Here is a 9,504-nt window from a genome sequence, read left to right as displayed (position 1 = left end):
TGTCAATGATCCCCAGATGAATGCATTTGCCCAACTAAGGACAGCTAATCCAAAAATTTAATAAAAAGATTACTTTTGAAAATAGCAGATCTATACCAGCTCACAATGCATCACATTCATTCATTAAAACTATGAACTCTGACTGCAGGGGGATATATAATGATCATTATAACAATGTGCAAGAACATATTTAAAAAGAAGGAAGAACTTTATATTTGTGGACAATCAAAATATGTTTTTTTATTTTAATGTGGTGTCATTCAAATTAATCTGGATATGGCAGACTCACTATTTAGAAAATAAAAACATGGCACTTCATTTAAAATAGGTTACAGACCCCTGTTATATGCGCTTATTTTTATAGACCTATTTACTTGTTTCTATGAGACATGGCCGTTTTGCGTCTTTTTAAAAAAAATGTTGAGATTAGAAACGGCCATAATTCTTTCATTTCTCAACCTTAAAAATAAATAAAAACATCTCCATAATCCGTGGGAAATGTGCTTTCATATGCTGTATCACACCCGATTCAAGTCTTCTTCAATAAAATGCTACGAGCGAACTCAGCGAAGACCATACCATCGGGGGGAATGCGTGCTGCGTAATGCGTGCTGCGTAATGCTGTGGCCCCGATTCGGGGCCACAGCATTACGCAGCACGCATTCAACTCATTCCTTCGTCGTGACTTGAATGAAATAAAATATAATAAACGTTATTTTACTGGTGTTTTTCAATAGAAACAAATAAAGAGCGTGTGTAGGCTACTGTGTGCAAGTGCAACAGTGCATATACATGCATGCACTAGGCTATATTTCTTCCGTGTCGGGATGGTGATTGAGCTCTTCAAGTTCACAGCCCGTTTGGTCTTTCATAAAAAAACGTTGATATTAGCCTATAAACACTCATGGTTCTCTCATTTCTCAACCGTTTTATTAAATGTAAAAATCTCCATATTCCTTAGGAATCTTGCTTTCATTCGCTGTATGGTACATGGTTCTATCGTTATCGAATTAATTAATTACGCATGGATAGCCAATTTGCCAATATGCTGCTATCTACTCGCAATTCCATTCCGATCTGAAAGGTGGGTCTGTTCTTTTGAGGCATAAAGGTGACAGCATGCAGTGCAATAGGAATAATTAACCCAAATGTGACAAAGGCATGTCATGTCTTCTATGGTGCCAGCCTGAAGAAATGTCATACCACGATCCCCAAAGTGCCCATTCCGTATGTGACATCAGCTGACTGGTAAAGAGAATAGTACGGACATGTTGATTGGGTACGTCTCAAACACGCCTTAAACACACCCATGACTAATTCAAGGCCGTTTTGCGCACTCCGCGGGGTGTCAAAAGCGCTTCTTAACATGCCCAAAATTGCAATATGACATACTACACGCCCCCAGATCATAATACTGTAATTAGATTAGTAATATAGAAGTAAGTAAAATAGAAGTCCTAAATCGACCCCTTTATCTCTTATCGTGAAATTGTTGTACACTAGGATGAATTCTCCTCTGTTGAGCTGCAAATTCAGTACCACTTAAACCCTGTACTCGATACACAAACTGAGAGTGCATAATTGGTACATTCTTAATTCACTCTAGTGAAAATAGCCTATCTACAATCTCACAACGTGGTGCGAAGCGTCTCGTTATGCGCTTGTAGATCTTCCGTTTGAGTTCATGCCTATGTTCCCTCAGTCAGCCCTATGTTCCCTCAATCCCTAACATTGTTTTAAAAATCCAAATTAGGCCCTTTCAAAAAAAATAGTTCACTAGTTTGGGTCCCGGGGATTTTAAGTTTTGGAACCGCTGGTCTATATTGCTTAACTGTATATCAAATAAATAACGGTAGTGGACTGCAATTCAAAAAAAATATTTCATTTTTAACAGGGAACAAACGTTTCGGCTATCCAGCCTTCATCAGTGTGAAGTCTGGATAGCCGAAACGTTTGTTCCCTGTTCAAAATGAAATAAAAAATTTTAACTCCAGTCTTGGTGTGTGCGACCCACTACCGTTATTTATTTGATATGTTTTGAACGGCTAACGCACCTAAAGTCAGAGCGCGGTGTTCACATGAAGAGTAACGGTAATTTAACTGCATAACATGAATAAGGGACATATCTGGGGGTGACTGTGACGTGTAAATATGGGGACTTATTTAAGTCAAACTTTAGGCCAGCCCTGGAAAAGGCTAAACAGGACCTTGCTCGTTGGTCAACATTGCCTCTATCACTGGCCGGCAGGGTTAACTCAGTTAAGATGACAATCATGCCTAGGTTCCTATTTTTATTTCAAACTGTGCCCGTTTTCATTCCTAAATCCTTCTTCAAAGAGCTAGACAAATCCATCTCAGCCTTTATTTGGAATAAGACCACCCCGCGTATTAGAAAGGCATTTTTAGAAAGACAGAAAGAGGATGGAGGACTAGCACTTCCAAATTTCATACAATACTATTGGGCAGCAAATATTCAGAAGTTGACATATTGGATGGCAGCGTTATATGGGGGAGGGGGAATGGTATGGGTTGACATGGAGCAACACTCCGCTCACCCTGCGTCACTATCCTCACTGATTTGTGCTCCACTTCCACTCAGCAAAAAACGCCTTACGAATAACCCTTTGGTGATTGGCTCACTCCGTATATGGGCGCAGTTTAGGACACACTTTAAGTATAAGGAAGCCTCACCTTGTCTCCCACTAGTGTCTAATGCGCTTTTTCTTGAAAAGCTCAAATATTCTACCAGGGGCTCCGCCCAGAAATTTTATAAGGTCTGGCAGCCATTTTTGGACTACTTTAAACAAAAATTCCCGGCTGAGGATGTTCAGGTGTAGGACTGCTGTCTAAAGGTTTAATTATTCTTGTTTGGCAAGTGACGATCTGATTGAGAACATTGTAGTGTAATGCAATATGACATGACCTTGTTACCTTTAAATTAGTTTTGTCTTATTTTGTTGTCGGTTTTGGTCCTGTATTTCAGTCTTTATTTATTTATTTATTTATTATTATTTTTTTACGTAATGTTCTGTATGCTTATTTGTAGTCTAGTTGTGTATGTGTATATATGTTGGTGTGTGTGCTGAAAAATCAATAAAAACAATTTAATAATAATAACATGAATAAGGGAAGACTATTGGAAATACATGTGTTTTTTGATTATTTTTCAAGGAACTTCTCTAATGACCTCAAGCTGGTGATAAGCAGCCTGTCTTTGAAGGTCCTGCGACGTCTTTGAAGTGACTTTCAAACACACTGGCTGACTCCAGGCCAGCAAAGTAAACCGTTTACATTATTGATTTAAACACTCTGTGTTTGTACGGAAGGAGACGGATTGCTGACAGATTGAATAGGTTCTATGCACACGGAATAACTCTTCCTACTTCCGGGCCCCTTCCCTACTTCCTTGGCTTCCACAGGTGTTACCGATGATACTAATGAAGGCTCTGCTCCATTTAGTGTACAGTACAGGCTCTCACATTTTTACATTTCAAGGACCCCCATAACTCTGAGAGTGTACAAATGGAACCATGGACCCGTAAGCGTCCATTTGTACACACTCCGTGTAAGAGCCATTTGAGCCACCATATTGTTTAAGTATTTCATTGTCATTTGTCAATCAAGTTCAGGTTGCCATGCAGGTTACAGGGAGGGTATTTAATCCCGTCCCTAATGAGGTGCAGGTGTTGCCAGTGGCAGAGGCAAACAGTTTTCAGACGGTGTTCTGATGACCTGTATCCTGTGTGCGTCGACGGTTTATTTATGTTCATTGACGATGAAAGATTATAGGACTTTGAGCAGAATAAATATCATCTAATATAAACTCAGTGAACGTTTGGATATCAGTTTCTGGAGCACATGAACTGAACTTCCTCGGCAACCAGTCCAGTATCACCCAAGTATAGGGACTTGGGGCGTTACACTCAGAGTTACACGCCCATTATTTGGAACCCATTCAAGGACACTTTGAGACCCAGTGGTGTAGCAGTGTTTCCAGTGAGACAACATGCACAATAGCAGAACCCTGACTTCTGTTCCAGAATGGAACGCAATGGAACAGCTAGAGCCTATATAGTATCATCGGTATCAGTTTAAACAAAATAATGTATCTACGTCTCTGGGGCTCTCTTTTGTAACGTAGCCTACTGCTGTGATTTGAGTGAGATGAGCCGTTTGTTGGTGCATGAAATGTCCCTTTTACTGTTGGGTGTGGCCTGTATTTACTGGTGATTACTCTTACTCATATTTACTCTAGTCTGTGGTTCACTGCCATGTGACACACACACACACACACACACACACACACACACACACACACACACACACACACACACACACACACACACACACACACACACACACACACACACACACACACCTCAGTGCTTGAATCCAAACAAGAATGTACAGAATGTAAACAACATACACATGAGCTTATTCACAGTCAACATTGGACTTCAGTCTGCCGTATTATCAACAGCAGAAAGCTGCAGCTTCTCCTCCAAATAGAGTCTATTTGGAGGAGAAGCTGCAGCTTTCTGCTGTGATCTGTGATCTGACAACTGGTGGCCAACAGTCGTAACCAACACCGCCACCGACCCACATAGAATACCATCACACAGTGGTATCAGACCAACCACAATCAGCCAGCCCTCAAACCAAACCCTTCGACCTAGAAGAACTCGAAACTGCAATGGGAAGGTTGAAACCCGGAAAAGCAGCAGGGATTGATGACATACTGGCAGAAATTATACAGCACCTGGGACCTAACGCAAAGACCTGGCTTGTGGGGATGCTGAACACATGCATAGCACAGAAAACCATCCCTTCTGTCTGTAAAAAGGCCAAAGTGGTTGCAATCCCTAAACCTGGCAAAGACCCATTATCCCTGAAGAGCTACCGACCCATTTCCCTCCTCTGCATCACCTACAAGCTCTATGAGAGGCACTAACATTTCTGAACAGACTATATTTACATCAATATGTCTGGGTCCCCACCTACTCACTCAGGGTTGACGTGTCACACCTGCAGTGATGGGAGGGGCACCAAAATGTGGTGTTTTGATTGGTTAATGGGGGCACTCCCTTAGTATAAAAGGGTATGTTTTGTGTACACATGACCTGATGAAGATCAGAACGTCTTTCTTATACCTGTTGTGGTCTCAGTTCATTGAGTGGCGCGCTATAGTGTGCGATTCTTCATCATTGTTGAGGATTTAAAAAAAAGGTGAAAATCAAGGAAAAGTGAAAGGCTATAGTCCATGGTCACGGACCGCATACTGGTCAAGTTCATTTATACTGGTGAAGATCATTTACTAGTCTTATGAAGGTCATTTATACTGGTCAAGGTCATTTACTAGTCTCATGAAGGTAATTTATACTGGTCACAGTCATATACTGGTCACGGCCTTTATACTGGTGAAGGTCATTTATACTGGTCAAGGTCATTTTGTACTTGTCAAGGTCATTTATACTGGTCAAGGTCATTTACTAGTCTTATTGAAGTTAATTTATACTGCTCAAGGTCATTTATACTGCTCAAGGTCATTTACTAGTCTTATTGAAGTTCATTTATACTGCTCAAGGTCATTTATACTGGTCAAGGTAATTTACTAGTCTTATTGAAGTTCATTTATACTGCTCAAGGTCATTGATATTGGTCAAGGTCATTAAGTGGCATGCTATAGTGCGCGATTCTTCATCATTGTTTAGGATTTGAAAAAAGGTGAAAATCACGGAAAAGCGAAAGGCTAAAGTCCATAGTCTCGGAGGGCATAAAAAAATGTGTGGTGCTATACAGGCCGTCCTGGAAAATTTGGGACAGAGGTTCATCGTTGGCATCCAGGGAGTGTGTGTGCAAAATTTGGCATCGACCGGGTTAATGGTGCCGGAGATTAGCTGTTAACAAACTGACGGACACACACACAGACACACACACACACTCAGAGTGCAAAACATACTCTCTCCCCATGGCTTTGGCCTGGTGCCATACCGTAATTAATCATTGCCTACAATGTAAATTGTGAAATTACTTTACTGTTAAAATGCAAAATTTACATTTCAACGAATGGACCTCGTAAAACAAAACAAAAACCAAGGCACTGGTTGTGGTACTTCTGGTTTACCGGAATGGGGTTCAACTCCCTGCAGTGCTCTGCTTAATTTGTTGTATTTACATGGTTCATTTGATTCAAGGTTCATTAATGTGCTCAGTGGCGTAAAGTACATTAAAGTACACTTTTGAGGGAAATTGGACTTTTATACTGGAGGGTTTGCAATAGTTTTCACTACGTACATCTCAGAGACAAATATAGTACCTTTACTCCACGACAATTATTTGACAAATTTAGTTAGTTTACTTTGCAGATTTTTTATTATTATTACAAAACATACATTGACCACTTCAGCCCTTCAGTAAAATATACATTTTGGCCTTTTTAAAATACCGGACCTACAAATGCATTGTGAGCTTGTAGATCTGCTATTTTCAAAAGATTTGTACACATTGAATACATTTGAAAACTTGTAAAATGGGACTTTCTAATCTACAAAATGAGTATACTTTCTATACTTTTGGCTCCACAGATGAACTTTGTTTTCAGTCAGTAGTAGTCAGTAGACATGAATTATAACACAAACACTAGCATCTCTATATACCAGGGGGGCGAACATTCAACCAATTATAATACAAACACTAGAAAAAGTGCCCTTCTGGGCACAGGTCTCCACCAGGATGAGCAGATGTGAAGAATTCCAGGCAAAGGTTTTTCCTTGGCCTCTAGGGAGTTGGCATAGAAAGTTATCCACAGATCCTTGCAGTTAAAAACACTTTTCGGCCAGTTATAGCGCCACCTTGAGGCTGAGTTGAAATTGTTCATGTGGCATTTCGTCCTCGGCCTAGTGGGAATGTGGGTGCACAATTTCACGGAAATCACGCGATGTGTTCATGATTTGCAGCATTTTGTTTGAAACTGAGCACTCCTGTGAACTTTGGAAGCCAATCTTAACCAATCAGGATGGAGTCTGAGAAATCTGAAAGACTGGTTTCGTTGAATGGCTCTAGAGAGACTGTGTACCAATTTGCGTGATGAGTTTGGACAAAATCTGTAGGTGTACTGTGCAAAAACTTGTTTTGCACAAAGCGGCCTCCTGGTGGCGCTATAACAGGCCGTTCTGGAAAGTTTGGGGCAGAGGTTCATCGTTGGCATCCAGGGAGTGTGTGTGCAAAATTTGGCATCGACTGGGTTAACGGTGGCCGAGATTAGCTGCTCACGGACGGACACACACACACACACACACACACGGACGGACACACACACGGACGGATGGAGTGCAAAACATACTCTCCCCCCATGCCTTCGGCCTGGTGGAGACAACAATGAGCTGACACTTATTAGCCTCCTAGACTAGTCTAAAGTCGACTGTTCTGATGACGATAGCCTACTGCTTAACCACTTTCAGTCCATGTGTCCCTATTTTGAGCATACTATAGGCTTAATATAGGCGGCCTGCGGTCTGTTTTCATGCAACACCAGTACAGCGAAGCATAAAAACGGGGCTTATACAAATAGTTGTTCTAGCATTAGAGGAGAGAGGGAGAGGGGAGTGGAAGGAGCGAGGTGGAATGTTTGTTTGGGTGAGAGAGAGAGAGAGAGGTATGGAGGGAGGAAGAGGGGAGAGAGGCTGGGAACTATGACTCATGATTCAGCACTCCCTAGCACAGGGGTTCTCAACCTGTGGGTCGCGACCCCTCGGGGGGGGGGGGGGGGGGTCGCCAAATTATTTTGGGCGGTCCCCAAATAAATGTAAAAAAGAATACAAATAATAAAATAAAAAAACTGAATGCCTGGAAAATGAGTTTACATAATAGTACATGCATACACCTTCCCTATAATGATTATATCTGGTTTCAGTAACTTATTATCAAGGTTATTGTAGCAGTCAATTTATGTTGGGGGCGGGGCGGGGGTCCCGAGACGTTGCCAAAGCATTTTCAGGGTCCCCGGCCAAAAACGTTGAGAACCCCTGCCCTAGCACAGATTAGATTAAGGTGTGGTTTCTCTCTCTCTCTCTCTCTCTCTCTCTCTCTCTCTCACACACACACACACACACACACACACACACACGCACGCACGCACGCACGCACGCACACACACACACACACACACACACACGCACGCACACACACACACACACACACACACACACACACACACACACACACACACACACACACACACACACACACACACACACACACACACACACACACACACACACAAATATAAAACAGGTTCTTTCCTCTCTTGATTGATGCAGGATTTATTCTTATAGACGACGCTGTGACATTCAAACGCAAACTTGTTTTACTGTTACAGGCCTGTGTGTGTATTTTTTTTTATGTTGCAGTTCTTTATTATAAATGAACTGTTCCGTCATTCAGGTTGTCATACAGCTCCACCTGCTGGACGCTTAATGTCACGTCACTACATCTTTTTGCATGAACATACGGACTATAATGTAGGCTACAGTAAGTTACGGCATTGGGTTTGTGAATGTAGTTCAAAACTTTTTTTCCCAAACATTTTGTTTTTATGGGATATCCCATATTTCTTTAAGCTTTCCAACAAAAAACCTTTCCTCCTAAAATTTCTATTTTGTTTTAAAAAATGTGTAGAGATATAAATGTAACTATTTTCATTATTATTTTATTCATATCGATTCACAATGTATATATTCTTTTGTATATTTTTTGGGGGGTGCCAAAGATAACATCAAACTTCTCTTTTGGGTTTTTCAGCTGGTCCATTTGGTTTCATTTTACGCTCTCAAGAGTTAAAGCGCAAATAACATGCATTTTAAAATAATATAATATTGAATGAATCACCACTGATATAACCAGGCCTTGTCATTTCTTTCTGGACTTTGAAAGCAGTTTTAGCTGCAGTACCGCAATGTCCTGAGGTGGTGGGGGTGCTGATATGCAGATTATTTAATATTTGTGTCATTATAATACTGATGCTAGATAAAACCAGGCTTGTTTCCATTCCATGCCAGCTTGGAAAATCAACAATGGTGGACATTGTAAACAAAGTGGAAATGCAAATTTGGAACTGAAGACTGAAGAAGAGGAGGAATTATACAAAGTAGGGTGACATTGATGATATCACGATGAGGCCAAAATCAGTTGAGCTATGAGAGCAATTTCCATTAAAACACCTACATAGGCCCAGGCCGTAGCGTAACGGTCTGGGCACCGGACTGGTGATCCAGTCGCGGTGTGCCGCGGGTTCGACTCCCGGACCCGACACGGCCTTTACCGCATGTCATCCCCCCATCTCTCTCCCGTTTCCTGTCAGCCTACTTTCTATCCCTTAAAAAATCAATAAAAGGCGTAAGCCGCAAAAAAAAAATATATATATAAAACACCTACATGATATGAAAGCCTGATTGTTCAAAATTGGTTATTTGTGGGGATAGAAAACACATAATGGGAGCCCCAAAA

Source organism: Protomyctophum parallelum, assembly GCF_964188405.1.
Source record: "Protomyctophum parallelum genome assembly, chromosome: 3".
Lineage (NCBI taxonomy): Eukaryota > Metazoa > Chordata > Actinopteri > Myctophiformes > Myctophidae > Protomyctophum > Protomyctophum parallelum.
This window is presented reverse-complemented; position numbering follows the sequence as displayed.